The sequence below is a fragment of the Dipteris shenzhenensis genome, chromosome 2, assembly GCF_047967505.1.
Source record: "Dipteris shenzhenensis isolate YYH24624 ecotype China chromosome 2, Dip_SZ_1.0, whole genome shotgun sequence".
Taxonomy (NCBI): Eukaryota; Viridiplantae; Streptophyta; class Polypodiopsida; order Gleicheniales; family Dipteridaceae; genus Dipteris; species Dipteris shenzhenensis.
Window position 1 is genome coordinate 65,259,255 of NC_141597.1, and position 15,071 is coordinate 65,274,325.

The window sequence follows — 15,071 nt, forward strand, 5'->3', positions numbered from 1 at the left end:
TGAATTTTATTTATCATCACTTGGTCAATTTTTTAGGTTCTCTACTTGGAATAGTACTCTAGAAAGAATGTTATGTGTTTTGTCTTTTGTAAATCACCTCTGGTCACCATATGATGTAGGCCATGTGATATGTGTTTGGTCTATCCCATTTTTGTAAACCTTGACCCTTGGGCACCTTTGCTAGCATGAGATCCTAGCCATAGATTTATCCTTGACCACCATGAGATGGCATGAGAAACTATGTGACTAGATGAATCCTTGACATAGCAAGAGGCAAACCCTTGAGGGGGGGTATGTTGGGATATATGTGATCAAGGGCTTGCTAGGTGCATGTGTGCATCTACTAGCAGTCATATGGTTGTGTGTGTGTGTAGAAGAGGCACACTTAGTGCCATAGACCAAGACACAGGTAATGATGTAATGCAAAGGCCCCCACATGGGGTGGTGCCTATGATTGTGGAGTTCCTATGATTTAGGAGCTACCTCCATTGATGTAGGAGAGGTGCCATTGATTTAGGACACCCTCTCTCCATTTCTATAGAAAAGGGACTTCCCTCTCACAATGAATAGAACACCCATTTGAATATCTCATGTGCTCTCACTCACCTCCATGGTGAAGCTCTCCTCTCTCCCCAAGTCCAACATCAACATCAAGAATAAAGGTGAAAGTTTAGACTTTCAAAGGGCTAGAGAACAAAGATTCATTCAGCCATGTACAAATCTTCTACCAAGTTTATGTTAATAATAGGTACAATGTTAAAGTAGACTAGATGAATTGTTTGTTCCACAAGGCAATGTGACAATGCGTTATTAGAACCCACTAAATAGGATACTTAGTTATTTCTCATGTAAGTTCCATGAGGCAATGCAACAAATTTTCAATTACTACCCACCCAATAGGTTACCTAAACAATTAGGACCAAATGAAGGATACGTTCCTCCAAAATATAAAAGGGGGAGAAATGAAAAAGAGGTTAGATAACCTCAAATAGAGGAAGATTATTGTACTCAAAATGAGAGTACTAAATGTCCAACTAATAATAAAATTGGATGATACCAATATTGGAAACTTGTTTTTATGTGGCCTATTTTTGGACCTAAGGTCCATGGAAATATTAGCTCTAACGAACCAAATAATGGGAGTAGATGAGGAAGCTTCATGAGTACATGCACCCTAGAAGGTATTCATATGCAGTAGTCTTTTCTTTTTTTTAATAAAAAAAGTTGTATATTTATATTAGTGCCAAAAGATTATAACAACATATCTTTTCTCAAAGTCTACCTCAAAGTATAGAGAAATCTAGAAAAGACTTAGAAGTTCACTTCCTATCTATGATGAAAGTAGTGCAAATAGAATGCAATATAACTTGAGCTGCTTCATGACTAGATCTTATCTAAACACCGCATGTTGATCCAAGGACCAATTTCCATACATCCAAGTATTGTCGTGAATGCCTACATGGGGTGCCTCTTGCTGTGAATTCTAGAATGTGCATGTCAATGAGGTCAGCCATCCATAGCATGCTTGTAATTCTCTAGAGCAATCTCTTGTGTTTACATTGTAAATAATCTTTTAGTGTTGATACCTACATAACAAAGGTATCTTTTTTTCAAGGTGATGAAAGTTCCATTTCAACACTTAGTGAATTTATTTATATGCACATTATGGTAATAAAGGTGAGTCCTTTCTTTATGCACATAACTTACCATCTTCACAAACTCTCATAACCATTGTTCACTACATACTTTGAATGTCTTTCCACAAAATTTGCATTGGAATTTGAGCATCCAGTGCATACAATTGCTTGCATGATGTCCTGAGTGCGAGAGCAACTTGGGCATCTCATCCACATATAATCTTGGCCATCAAAAGACGTTTGTATTTCCAATGTTTTCTTTATTTTTAGGAGCCTCCATTACTTTTAAAATGCATTATGACATCTCTCAATGAGAGCTTCAATGAGTATCGATGCCGTGAAGGATCATGTTTTAAAATCTAGTGGTTTGTTTTAAAATAGTAACATGCTTAACGACATGGACGTTGAACAAAAGTCATCTTTGGAGGTACCATAATGTAGTTTAAAAAGTATTAGAGCCTCTTGTGACAAAGACAATCTTAGCCACAAAGCTTGTAACTCTTTCCACACCTTCTTCATAGTTGGCCTATCCCTTGCCCTCAATGCCAAACATTTACAGGGATTTACTCTCATTCTAGGCTTCTTTTAAAATGCTTTCCTCTGAGATACATAATCAATGTTAGAGGAACAATATGATGAAGGCATATTGGGAAGGTCTTACCACTAATGTGGCAGTGTCTAGTCCCTTACAAAGAAGTCTCCTTCTCCACAAGTATAGTTGGTTAAAGAGATTATTAGATACCCCAAACTCTTAGCATAAAAGAAATACAGTGTCTATTGCTTCAAAAAATAGCATTCAAGCATATTCTAATCATAAATGCATTATGAGCATTTACCAAAACTCTCAAACTGTAGGACAGTGCTCCAAAGATGAGCATAAAAAATGCCTCAGATCACTTCCAATGGTCAAACATCCAAAAGACCAAAGATAACTGAGACAATAACGAAACTTTCTAGCACTTAACCATATTCAATGGTTCATCTTAGAAGCAGATATCGTGCTACCCTCAAATCAAGCAGTCTAAAATTGGAGGGTGCAATTGAAGTTGAAGAGAAAAGCTTTGAGAGGGCTTTTAAAGGCAATTGGAATCTCTTACTGAGGACTACTTCTAGTAGAGAGGATTGCCAAAAAAATGTGCAGCATTGCTCATGGTAGTAGCACCTTCTCTGACTGGTCTTTCACTTGTTTCTCCTTATTCTAGCAAGCATTTGAGCTCAAATTTCGTGAGCAACAAGGTCATAGTGTCACCCTCCCGTGGCTAAGAGGAATTGGTGAAACATTGCATCAATAGGTAGAATTGCTTGAAAGTTTGTCGAGTAGAGATCGTGTCAGCACAGGCTGTAGAGGGCATCTCTCTCTAAGGTGTGCCCCAAGTAGAGGAAACTTCAGCTCAAAGAGCTCTAGGAATGGTTGCTTAATGGAGGAGAATGGAGCTAAGCAAAATATGGAGAGAAAGAGGGCAAAAATGAAGAAGAAGATGGAGGGTGGAGAAGAAGATGATGAGGTGGAATATTGAAGCTACAATGGGCTAGGGACTCAAGGAGGCTATGATACCAAATGTTAAAACTTGGGGAGAGAGGAGAGCTTCATCATGGAGGTGAGTGAGAACACATGAGATATTCAAATGGGTGTTCTATTCATTGTGAGAGGAATGTCCCTCTTTTATAGAAATGGAGAGAGGTGTCCTAAATCAATGGCACCTCTCCTACATCAATGGAGGTAGCTCCTAAATCATAGGAGCTCCACAATCATAGGCACCACCCCATGTGGGGGCCTTTGCATTACATAAGCCCTTGATCACATATATCCCAACAGTTGATATCGTTTCTAATCGCTCAACTACTCTTTGCATTGGTTCCTCAAACTCCTTGTTTCTCAAACCTTTCTTCTTGGATTCAAGTCTTGCTATACACTACTATCAGCCACAATATGTATTCCTTTCTAGACAGATTCAGTGACTACAACCAAGTTTGCATATAGTAGAGTAGGATTGGGAAAAGAGAGCCTTCATCATTGAATGGGGATGTTTGCATCCAATGTCTTGACCCTTGGCTTTAAAAATGCTCCAGTAGCATTTTAAAGAATATTTGAAAATACCTTCAATGGATCTCTGGCTTCATTCATGAGGATCTTTTGGATAATTCTAGTGTGTTTGATAATCATGGTTTACACTTGCATGATTTAAGTCTGTGCTTAACCAAGTGTAGGGAAGCACAAGTTTCTATTAAATTAGTATCTTACAAAAATCATAGCACCTTTGAATGAGCAGCTCAACAACTACTGGAGCTCTCATTGTTTATGTTCGCTTTGTGGAGTGAGCTACTATTGGTGAGTCATGGCATTCATTGAGGATCCGTTTCATTAGCGTTGGTAGCTAGGAGCCGCATGAAGTCACGGCCTACTAGTAGTAGGAGAGTCGTTGTAGCAGTTGTTGATCATGCAGGAGGTGAAGGAGCTAGGTTGGAGTTGTAAAACCCTAGAACTCATAGCTATAGTTTGGACTTGCTACCTTAAAGGTAACCAAAGTACCAGAACCAAAGAATCGTAACTCTCATAAAGAATCATAACTCTCACAAAGAACCTCATAGTGAACCTAAACCTTACAAAACTATGAAAATCTCTCATCCTCAAAGAACATCACCTCTCAAGAAACTCTTGAAAGTTCAGAAGAGCATAACTTGAGATCCAGATATCAAATTTCGGAGCTTTTTGAAGCAAAATGGAGAGGAGAAGGAACTCCACACGAAGAGCTTGCTGAAAGATGAAGATGCCTCAAAAGGAGGGCTTATGCCTTGATAGAACAAGGGCTTATGCCTTGATGAAGCAAGGACTTTCACTCTCTCTGACGAAAATCTCTCTCAATGGAAGATGCCTCATGCAAGGAGGGATTTACACTCGTGAAGGGAGTGGGAGCACCATCGGCTCTAATACTATCATAGTAGAGGTGAGAGAGGAAGAGAGAGAGGAGTGCACACAGTATAGCTACCTATACACTAAGTTGTATTGAACATCAACATGAAGATATATATGTGAACCCCTTAGGGTTAGGGTTAGGGTTTGTCCCTAATTTCCTAGAGGTATGGTGCAATTTATAGTCTTGAGGGCATCCATTGGCTAAAAAGTGTCTAATTTCCTAAGCCCATTCTAGAAGTAGATCCACAAGGAGCAACGGGGCATATGAAATATCATCTTCCACTCCTATTGTTGGTTCGCCATTGGGAATATGGGGACATGTGGTCCTCCATAAGGAGGGTGCATCATTTTTAGACAGTGATGGTGAGATCAAAGACTAGAAGAATAAGAATCCACCGTGTGATGCGTCTAGTCATACATGGCCAATTGACTAGATATAGGAGACCTAGTGATCTACAAAGAAGACAAATTTGGTTGCCAACAAGTTATGCCTAAACTTTTTTACAATGTACACCATGGGAAGTTCTTCCTGATCATTGTGGTATAGTTCATTTCTACACCGTTTAGTTGGCGGCTTGCAAAATGTATTGGGTAATCTAAATTAAACTCACCTGGTTGTGCTAATATGCACCCTATTGCGAACTTAGAGGCATCAATATGGACATGAAATATCAAGTCCCAGTTGGGGGCTCACAAGATTGAGCCTAAAGCCAGAAGGAGTTCGAGGGTCTCATAGGAGATTTGGCACTCTTCTATCCAATGAAAGATGATCAACAACTTATACAAAGGACGAGCGATCTTGGCAAGTTGTAGATAAATCTATGATAATAGCCCGTATGCCCAGTAGATCTCCATACAATATTCTCATTAGTGGGGGGTAGTAGCTCCAAGATGAGTTTAATTTTATTATAATCCGTGGAGATACCATTCTTGGACACAACTTGCCTGAGTATAATCAGGTGTTTGATGCAAGTTGGTATTTCAATGGGTTGAGGGAGATCCGATAGAGGCATCACTTTTCGAAAACAAGTTGCAAGTACTTAAGGTGATCATCCCATGTGGGATGGACACACAAGTCATCTACAAATACCTCTACAAAATCCCTCAAATATTATTTGAAAGCCATGATCATTAGTCTCTAGAATGTTGTGCAAGCATTGGTGAGCCCAAAGAGTATCACCTTAGAAGTGTAAGCTCCCCACTCTGTTGGCAGATGTGGTTTTGTGTTGATCCTCAAGTGCTATGGGCACTCGATTATATCCAAAGAATCCATCTAGGAAGCAATAAACCTCCTTTCTAGTGACTCTCTTCAAAACATGCTTCGTAAAGAGCACTGGGTAGTGGTCCTTTCGAGTCGTAGCATTTACCTTTTTGAGATCTACACATACTCAAATCTTGCTATTCTTTTTTAGCGCTATGATGATGGGGGATACCTACTCCATATGCTTGATCTCATAGATGAGTCCTGCATCAACTGACTTGATTCTCTTACAATCTTGGCATACTTCGGATTCATCCTTTGCCACATCAGTCTAATATCATCCCATCATAGGGATGGTCTGTTGTATGACATCGAGTGGCACGCCCTTCATATCGGTATATTTCCAAGTGAAGCAGTCTTGATACTCATGTAGAAGGGCAAGTAAAGCATGTTCTTGCTCTAGGGTGAACTCATCAGCTATGTAGACCGGCTTAGGGCCTTTGCCTTCATTAGAAAGGTCCACTCCCTTTACTTTAGTTGGGCCATCATAACCATATTTATTCCTTGCTCTGCCATCAATTTAGCTTGCTCAAGAAGTATTTTGTGATCCTAGACTATATCAGCCTTAAAATGCTTGGGGACCTGACGTAAATTAGCTTCCACTTCTTTGTCGCCTCCAAGGCTTCTTCTCCTTAGGAGAAGTCTTGGCATCTTTGGCCTTTGAGGCCTTGCTTTTCTGTGGTGGTTTAGCTCCTAAAGTGGCCTTAGCCTTTGCTAGAGGGGTTTCCTCTGGTTTAAGCCCTAAGGTAAGGGCACTCATTCATAGGGTGGTTGCCCATACAAAGGCCACACCACACATTGTCCCATCTCTAAAACAAGTGAGAATTATTGGGTCCTTTCCTCATCAACCCTCCCTTGAGTTGTTGGGCCACTCGGTTCAATAGATCAGTGGCCACTTCATCTTTGTTTGTGCTCTTGGCCAGCAGAGTTACCTCCTTGGCTTCACCCATACTAATGGTTTTGCCTATATGCAACACCTTGGATGGAGTTGTAGTAGGCGACCGTTTTGGTTTTGCCTTATCCTTCGTATTATCATCCAAGAGTACAACCATCTTGTTGTAGAGATCAAATGATGTGGGTTTTAGGGCAAATAGATGATCATACAGCTTTGCATGCCTTAACCAAATGATGAAGCATGGCAATAGTTGCTCATCGCTCATCCTCTTGTGAGGCTTACAATGGGAATGAGAGCGTTTAACCTCATACACTGTCTCCGTTTCTTTAACCTCATACAACTAGTTTATAGGGCTCCATTTGAGACTAGTGGAAGCAAACCCCACTATGAATGCGTTTCTAAGTGTCTCCGAGTTGATTTTCTCTTCTGCACCTAGGACCCTATATCATTGGCTTGCCTTACCATCTAGGCTCAAACCAAACGCGGTAACTTTGTCTAAGTCACAAATTTCCCCAAAGGTCTCCCAAATCAGCTCAAACCTTTCAACATGGGATACTGGTTCTCTCTCTCCTAAGAATTTGGTTATAATCTTAGAGATGGTGATGGGAGAGTTCCTCGATGCACTAGCATCTCTCCACACAAAGGCTAGTGCCATGGTCCCCCTTCCTAGTGCTTGCACTAGGATCCTCATAGCCTCATCTATCATACCATATATGGTGTAGGTGGAGGTGCTTGAGGGGCAGCACAGTGCCATAATTGAGTGGCCTTTGGGGTGGATTATAGAAAGTTGTAGGCCGTGCAGGTGTTGTGTTAACTAGTCCTGGCCTAATAGGACCCAAAGTCGGCATTCGTGGTGGGCTTGGACATACTGGCCGCATTGCTGTGGGCCTTGCCATAAGTATGTTCATGTTGGGCACCGGCCTATAGGGTGCAGCCATAGGGAAATGAGGACTCAGTGGCAAAAAATTGGGTACCCAAGGCTCAGAGGTTTTGGTGAAGGATGGCTCCCCTAAACATGAGGCCCCATAGGATCTCCAGTGAGACAGGCATGGGGTTACTTGGAGCACTATTTGTTGTAGATGTTGGAGGAGGGTCTTGTTGCTCCTCTAGCACTCTGGTTTGCCTAGTAAAGGGGTTGATCAAATTTGGGTTGGATACGCTGTACCGCTCCATGAAAATAGAGAATGATTCCCTCAAGAGTGAGGCTATGGTTGAAGGTGTGGGGGATTGGGACTTGATCGAGCTGAAATTGGGAGCCATGGTGGTCCCAAGATTTGGATTTCCCTCCATTTTAGCATCGAAGCTCATCATGTCGTCTAAACTCAAAGACTCTGTGTGCATGGGATTGTGCACTAAATAAGAGCTCAAGGTAGATATCCCGGATGGAACTAACAATGTGGTGTGTGATGGGCTGGTTGGAATGTTATTTGAAGCACAATCTTTTGGATCCGAGTCAATTCTTATCACCCTATTAGACCTCAAGTGCATGTGTTGCTCACTTAGCATGGCTGCTCCAATCAAAATCAATAATTGTGTCTCTTCGGCCTCGAAGCAATAGTCACTATATTAGCCTTAAAGCAACCACTTCTTGAGTCGCTGCATTAACAGGTTGTTGCGTTAGCCTTAAAGCAATGACTCCTTAATGTGACAGTTTCTTAAAGCAGCGACTCGTAATGCAGTGGGTTGAATAATGCTATGACCTGGTAAAGCAGACCTGGTAAAGCAGTGACCTCCACAACGGGTTCTTAATGCAGTGGTTGAATATAGCAGTGACCCATTATCACAGCTACCTCAAAGTCATTGCGTGAACCTTAAAGCAATGGGTTGACTTTTGATGTGACAGTTATGAGTTCATTTAATGCCACATGTTAGTTAGGTGAGGTTGGTGTGGGTGATTAACCAGCTATCAATTAATGCAGTCAGCCATCACTATGTTATAACATAGTGACTCATGAAATCACTGTGTTAAGCTTAATGGAGCGACACACAATCTAGCTATGTCACTGAATGGCTTTTGGTGCTCCTTATGAAATTTTGAGCAGTTTTACAGGGTTTGTGAGCATTGGGGGGGGGTTGCCATCCTATCTAATCTACCTACTCAAATAAAAAAACCACAAAAATTAACTTAAAAGTGACAAATGGGAGATTTTCCAAGGTGGTGGCTAAGAACTCATTCACACCTCAACCAATCTGATTTTAACTCCATTTTTCAGTGTTTAAGTGAGGTTTGACACTACACACCCCCTAGCAATCACACAAACTAACTTCTCATGTGATTTGACAACAAAAATTACTTCAAAACAAGCCCAAATGCATCAAAATCACTATATGAACAAAAATGATAGTTTATGCTTTTTCCACTCCAAACACATTCTCTACTTACAACAATCCTAGCTAAGCTAGAAAGCATTGTGCAATGGGTGGTTGATGGTAAAAAGATTATGCATATCAAAGGCATACCTTGAACTCCCTGGCAATGGCGCCAAAAATGTGTAACCGCCAGTCACTCCACGTGTTGTAGGCATCTTGGAGGAATGTCGATAGAGACTTCACTCTTGCACAACTCCTTGTGAGAGCGTTGCATGCACGAGCCTAACACTTGTGTCACTCAAGTGTCTACCGGATTGTGTCAATGTGATTCCACAAGAATATGGAGGGAGGAAGAGAAGAGGGTAAGGTAGGGGAAGAGAGGGGATGCGAAAGAGAAGGGAAGAGTGAGGGGAGGGAAGTGGCAACCATAGGGCCACACACAAGCAAGAAGTCTCACTCACAAGAGAATGAATAGAATGAGAGAGCTTGTATTTCAAAGTTTGCAAATACATAATGAAGACCAAAGTCAAACTCTTGGCCATTTATATGATCCAACTTTTGAAGGGAGGGCTAACCCTTGTGCTCCCTTTCACCTCTCTCGCTATCTTTTTACAAGCACTTGGGCCCATACAGCTCGAAGATGGATATCATATAGCCTTCCCTACATCCTCTCCTACTTCTCTTCTTTAACTTTACAATCCCTTGGCACTTGCATGAATTGTTAGCCATAGCAACTGGTTAACAAAAAGTGCCCAATTTCCTAAGCCCATTCCAAAATTAGATCCACAAAAAATAGCGGGGCATCCGATAGATCATCTTCCACTACTATAGCTGGCGGCTCGCCATTAAGAATATGGGACATGTGGTCAACCATAAATTGGGTGCATCCCTTATACAGCTATGGTGAAATAAAGCTCTAGAAAAATAAGCATCCACCACGCGATGTGTCCAATCAGACAGGGTTTGTTAACTAGATAGAGGAGGGCTTAGTGATCTACAAAGAAGACAAACTTGTTTTGCCAACAAGTTATGCCTAAACAACTTTTTTACAATGTACACCATGGCAAGTCCACATGAAATATCAAGTCCCACTTAGGTGTTTGCAAGATTGGGGAAGCCTCAAAATCAGTTTGAGGGTCTCATAGTAGATTTCGCACTCTTTCGTCAAATGAAAGATGATCAATAACTTATACAAAGGACAAGCGATCTCGGCATAGTTGTAGAAAAATCTAGGATAATAACCTATATGCCTAGTAAATCTCTGTATACCCTTCTCATTAGAGGGGGATGGTAGCTCCAAGATGAGTTTGATTTCATTATAACCCATGGAGATCCCATTCTTGGACACATGTCTAAGTACAACCCCATGTTTAACCCATAATTGGCATGTGAGTGGGTTGAGGGAGATCCAGTAGAGGCGACACCTTTTGAAAATGAGTCTAGGTACTTAAGGTGATCGACCCAATTGGAATGAACACACAAATAATCTAGAAACACTTCTAGGAAGTCCCTCATATATTCTTTAAAAGCCGTGATCATTAGTCTTTGGAATGTCGCAGAACATTGGTGAGCCGCAAGCATACTCGCAAGCAAATAAATTGCAAGTATCATACTTTGTGTAGTATCATACTCGCAAGCAAATAAATTGCTGATCCTCTAGTTGGCTTTCCGTCTGCATGAAGTGTTATAGCAGATAAAAGAAGTGTGTGCTGCATATGAGATGAGAGAATTCACATATGACACTCCCTCACTTATTACACAAAAGACAAGGAAGATTGAGAAAAAGGAGATGATAGCTCTGATGTGGAGGCCTATGAGAAACTTGCCAGACAAGTATGCAAGCATGGCTGCAGAGAAATTAATGAATAAACAATGGTTCTTTGATAAAGAAGATAAAGACCATTACATGGAATATTGTACCATCCAGCAGGTGAAGTGAAGAACACAATTGAATATTGCTCATAGAAAAATGCATTCCAAGTAGTCAATGTGAAGGTAACACTAATATTGTGAAGTAGATTACACTAGCTTTATCATAACCTAAAGAGAAGGCATGGGCAAACAAGTGGGTAAGGGTACATGAGGATGGATCAGAAGTCACTTCTTGTATGACCAATGAAATCCCAAAAAATGTGCATTCATATCTACAGAGACTCATCAATGAGCACTCTCTCAGAAAAACAAATTCTTTGCACAATGGCTCCCAATTCAAAGTGGAGATAATTTCAGAGTCTGGAAAGCTTGTTGACTTCAAGGGAGTTTCATGCAAAGAATTCTTAGCTAATGACACAGTGTGGGATAAGCCACAACTCTTCTTTATTGATGAAACATCATGTGTTCATGTTCGTCACCTCGTTGACCGAATACTACCTACCACCATTGGTAAAACAAGATTATGTAATATTGTCATATTTGTGGATAAAGAAGAGAAGGAATAAATGTTTCTCACCTTAGAAAGATAATATGAAAGACAACTGAAGGTGTACAATGGTGTGCACTAAACAAAGAGGGACAAAAGAGAATGCGGCCTTAAACTACAAAATATTGAATCCTTTGTCTTATGCATGATGAGCCCATACCCTGATTTACAAATGAACATAAGAGGAAGTGCATAGAGATTACGACTAATGGTGGAAGGCAATGAAGCTCCAAGTTCCCTCCTTCGTCAACAACAGAATCACTATGAAAGACCAACAAAAATTGGCGATCTCTTACTTAGTATGATTGAATTTTTGCAGCCATCAGGATGGGAAGTCACCCTGTGTTGGATGGGCTGTTTGTTCAAAGCTCTTATTAGGAAAGGCTATCTTGTAAATATTATTGAAAGCAATGCTTGCATGGAGTACTTAGAAACCCTAGCTCATCTCACAACTAAGTATGATAAAAAGAATGCTGACATAGAGATGGATAGGGAAGGTGAAAATGACAAAAGTAGTGAATACAATAATGATGATGTTGATGATGGTGAGGAATCTGACGATGAAGATGATGAATATGATAACAGTGATGTTGCCTCAGAAGATCTCGTAAAGAGACAATGAACATATCTTCAAGTATGAAACCTTATCTTTATACTTTTATGCTTGTTTAACAAAGCCTTTTTCTTAAATTGAATTAATTGGGATGTGTAAATCTGATAACTTTTTTACCTATTTATAGCAAGAGCATAACATAGCAAGCTCATTTGAAGAAGAATGCGATGTAGCTAACTCTCACAATAAGATGAGTCATGAAAATATGACTACATTGCAGCGTGTGTGAAACCTTATCTTTATACTTCTATGCTTGTTTAACAAAGCCTTTAATTAAAGTTTGTAAATTTCATAACTTTTGTATCTTTTAATTGCAGAAGGAGGATGTGGAGGACATAGCAAGCGAAGAAGAATATGATGTAGCTCACTCTCTCAGTAAGATGAGTCATGAAAATATGACTATATTGCAAGAGGTTAGAAGTTCATTTAATGCTACGTTGTTAATGCGACAACAACCTCATACTTTTGCATTTGGTAAAGATAAGATTTTAATCCTCTTGAGCCCTAAAAAAGAGGTTAATGACAAAGTCATTACAGCCATCCTGAGGTTTGATGCAAACTTTTTGTATTATGATTAAACCTAACAAGCTAATACTCGAGTCTTTTATTGTAGTAATGTTATAGCACAGTTTCCTAAATTTATACAAAGAGTTTCATATATGCTCGATCCTCTTATTTATGACATGCTCAGCAACAAACAAAATACCATAGAGGATGTTTGCAAATGGTTGAAGCCTATTCCTATGAATGAGGCATGTGTTATCATCACATCATATTATGAGAAGTAAGCAGCAAACCCCTACTTAGTTTTCTCTTGCATTGCTAGAATTGTGTCAAGCACAATAATTATTCTTTATTGATAATGCAGCTCACATTGGAGTTTGGTGGTCGTGGACATCTTTGCCAATTCAATAGCATCCATCCATGGCAAAGTGCCAGAGTAAGTATAGACTACATGTGTTGTTAATTCCATGTTACGAGTTGCATCACCCATCTACAATAGGTCAGAGACCCACTCCGCTTGTTTCCAAGGTGGGATCTTAAAATGTCAATAAACAAAAATTCAAGTTTCATGTAACCCAATTTACTCAAAAAATGCAATTCAAATTATTAGGGGAGCTCTATGTAGATCTATTGTATCTTTTTGAATTTGTCATCTTTGCTCCATACTCAAGAAACACAATTCAACTTATTAGCGGAGCTCTATGTGGATCTATTGAATTGTATCATAATTCAACTTATTGAGGGAGCTCTATGTAGATCTATTGGATTTTTTTGTATTTGGCTTTGGAGGCTTTAAGAATTTCTTTTGTATCATTATAATGAGGACTCTCTCTCTCTCTCTCTCTTTCTATCTATCTATCTCTCTCTATATATATATATATATATATATATATATTCATTTCTCTCTTGTTGCATACACACACATGAGCATGTGTGCACATATGTAATAAACAAATGTACATATATGTGCATATAGCAAGTGCCCTCCTCCCCCCTCGAATCCACACACACACACACACACATATATATATATATAGAGAGAGAGAGAGGGGGGGGGGCTCCTTTTAGCACATGCACTGATCAATTCTTAAATTGCTAATCAATTCACCTGGCATACTTGGATTGGCTTTTGAAATTTTGGCTAAGTCTTAAACCATGGCTCTGATACCTTCCATCTCCTCCTTTCATTCCATTGACCTTCCATCTCCGCCTTCCTCCCAATGTTGAACTTCCATCTTCTCCATTCCATTGACCTTTTGTCTCCTTCTTCCTCCTAAAGCTGCCTATTGTCTTTCCACCTCCTCTCCACTTAGCCTACCTCTTGTCTTTCCACCTCCTCTCCTCTCCAAACCTCCATCCAAGAGGTCCTTCTTTGTGACACATGGCAGGCTCTTCTCCTCCAAGCTGCCATGCGTCCTCTCTTTTTTTTTCTCATGTTCGTAGTAAATAGGTTAAAAATGCATCATATGCAATGCACACATTTACTTGTGTTATATGTTATGATGGGCATGTCAGCTCAAAAGTTGGTAGGTGCTGTCGATGCATTAATTCTTAAAGGTGACTTGACACAACAAATAGAGTATAGTGACTTGACATAGCAAATAGAGCATATAACATATTAGGTACCACATCAAAAGGATAGCCACAATTGTGTGTGGAGGGTTGGTTACAATTGCTTATTGGTACTTGGTCAACATTTTGAGATGTTGCGTATCAACATATACGGACTTGCATCTACGTGCATTTAGTGCATTTATAATATATACCATTGGAGCATTTATTATGGGCATCATTATGGACCATCCCCCAAGTCAAATAGATAATGGCTCAAAGGAGTGTGAAATGAATGCTGTCAAAGAGACAAAGAGAATAAAAGAGCTTAATTCCACAAATGAGGCAACATTGGAAGAAATGGGAAGCTCTTTTAATGTCAGGGTTATGATTCAACATCGACCTTAGTATCTCAAATAGACTCACCACATTTCCAAAGGCGTTTAGTAGAGGAGCAGGAGGATAGACATAGCTGTGGGTGGAGAGTTGCCTATAACTGCATGTTGATCTTCAATTAAATTTTCTCACTAAAGCCACAGGTCTGGTCAAAAGAATCTTTAGACCTCAAATATTCAAAGGAGGATCTACAATTGTTAGAATATAATTATGTAAGAATGAGCACGTCATGAGGGTCGATTTTCAAACATGGAAAGCCTACCCTATGTCAAGGAACCTATTCAAGGTCGAATAATAGAACTACGAATGGGGCAAACTTATGAACTAGCCAAAGCAGGGAGTGGAAGGGCAGGAAGGCGTGCTAGTATTGAATGACTCACGAGGTTGATTCTTGTTGCAAGTGGCTATTTGTTGTGGCTTTTGAGAGGAGAGTTTGCATGCCTTGTTGGAAAACGTGAGAGACGAGTTAGGTTGGGTTCACACCACCTGCTCGTCATCCTCCAAAAGGTGGCGTGAAGGGTTGCTATCCTAGTTGGCCTAATAAGTGGGACAGGCCTGAACACGGACACAA